The sequence below is a fragment of the Sinocyclocheilus rhinocerous genome, unplaced genomic scaffold (genome assembly GCF_001515625.1).
Source record: "Sinocyclocheilus rhinocerous isolate Xijiao unplaced genomic scaffold, SAMN03320098_v1.1 scaffold2882, whole genome shotgun sequence".
In the NCBI taxonomy this organism is placed as follows: Eukaryota; Metazoa; Chordata; class Actinopteri; order Cypriniformes; family Cyprinidae; genus Sinocyclocheilus; species Sinocyclocheilus rhinocerous.
Window position 1 is genome coordinate 302,269 of NW_015644632.1, and position 2,106 is coordinate 304,374.

Genomic DNA, 2,106 nt, shown 5'->3' on the forward strand with positions numbered 1-2,106 from the left:
CCACATTACTTCTTATATTTCAAAAGAGATCCGTGCGTGTATGCGGCTTAATATATCTCCCGCTGTCTATGATGTCATAGTAAAAAACAACAGTAAAGATGAAGAAAAATTACTCACAGTTCTTGAATGGAAAACGTTCCGTTAATCTTAAATACTGAAAGCACTCTTTGTTTGTTGTTTGTAATATGTTTCTATGCTCCTCTTTATTATTTGCTACTTGCTTGTATGTTTTGAAGTTATATTAGTTTAAAATTCTTAACATACAACTGTTTTAATTATTTTTTTCAATTTGTAATTATTTTAAAAAGTACTTAATTACTTATGTAAGGATATGTAAATGTAAGGATTTTAAGATTCTCAAGTCGGTAAACTAACCGACTGAAGATCCCCACCCCTGGTGTCGTGTATATCTTATTTCGGAAACATGAATACATAGATGATATTGTGCATGTGCCATTTTTTTCTCTATCCAAACAAACACACAGCTGTAAACACCAGTGTATTACAATAGTTGTCAACTGCACATCTGACGACATTGTTTTAAATAGAGGAAAAGAGCCTTATTGAAAAGAGAGACATCATGAAGTAGGCCAGTCTTTAATTCCTTTCCAGGATGTCTCACTTCTGAGGAAAATCCATGATTGACAGATTAGGAAATCCGACTGACATCTCAACATCTTGACAAGGGTGGAAAATGTTGCCATATTAAATGTGTTGCATGGAGCCTTAAAATAGTAAAGGAAGGGGAAAACTGACATAGGAACCTTCTTACCCATTAAATAGGTCTATTACTGCGTTCATGAAAAAGTGTTGTGGCTTGTGGTGTTTGAGGAGAGTCATAAACAATGACCTCATGGTCTAGTTGACCTCTGAAGGAAAAATCAAGAGTTCTGGAAAGGTCTGTCTGGATTCTGCAAGACGATGAATTAGAAAAGCTCCGGGCTCATTTGCATCTCGGAAACATATTCCTGACCACAGCAATGCAGTCATCATGGATCACAGAGTTTCTCGAGATCAGGGCAAAAGCCACAGCGAGTATGTGAGAATATGGATGGAAATACAGAGGTTTATGGCTTTTTCCAGTTCTAAATGTCTCTTAAATGATTTTTTAATGAAACATTTCTAACTTAAGTTCAATTCTGTATACATTCATAAACGTGATATGTGATTTTTCATTAAGTGATTAGAAGTGATTGACAGTTATTCAGATGGACTAGTGTTGGCCGCATGCATTTCAAATAGATCAAATAAAAAGTGTGTGTTAATTGCTCTATTAACTTCTATATTCTAAGATTTTACAAATGGTGACATTTTCATTTACAGGAGCACTACTCTGTGAATATTAAACCTGTAGATTCACAGAGACTTACATTTGCATATGTTGAGATAATTACCAATGTTATGACCCAGACTGTAGGTGAACTTATTTGACTACAGTTTATGGTAATTGCGGTGACAATAAAGATAATTGCATTGGTCTGTAGCCAACTGAAAGACTATAAAGAACTGAATTAACTATTCCCATTCAAAGATAGCAGCTGTCTGATAGTCGGCTGTTAAGATAAAATAATCATGAAGTGATGGCAACTGATATGCTTCTGCAGTCTATACAGTGAAGTCTACAGCACTTGTAATCCCATCAAATGCCTTAATGGATCACATTTTCCTATTGTGTTTTTTTTTAAATAGAAGAGTGGAAAAATGTATTTGTTTCCGGCCCCAGGTGCACAGGATATAACCATAATTAGTCCACTCCTTTGATTATGGGGAGTTTTAGGGCTGGTATATTTAGGTGTAGCGTCCACTCCTAATTTCATCACATCTGGCAGGATGACAACAAAGTGTGGAAGAGTGCGGCGTGAGGACAGTAAAACGGCTGATGGGACAGGAAAATGTGTTTTACTGACATATAGTCTAACAACATCTGATCAGACCGCAGTTCACAGTTGTTCTACTGAAGCTCATTCGGCTGCTGTAGCTTTTCCGCGCTCGTTTGACTCGCGCCTGACGCTGAGGTGAAGCTGAAGGTTCCGCATCTTAATAAATGCATTTCTTGTCAAGAAAAAAAGGGACAAAAACCGCAGTTTTGAGTGGGGGGGCCCAGCT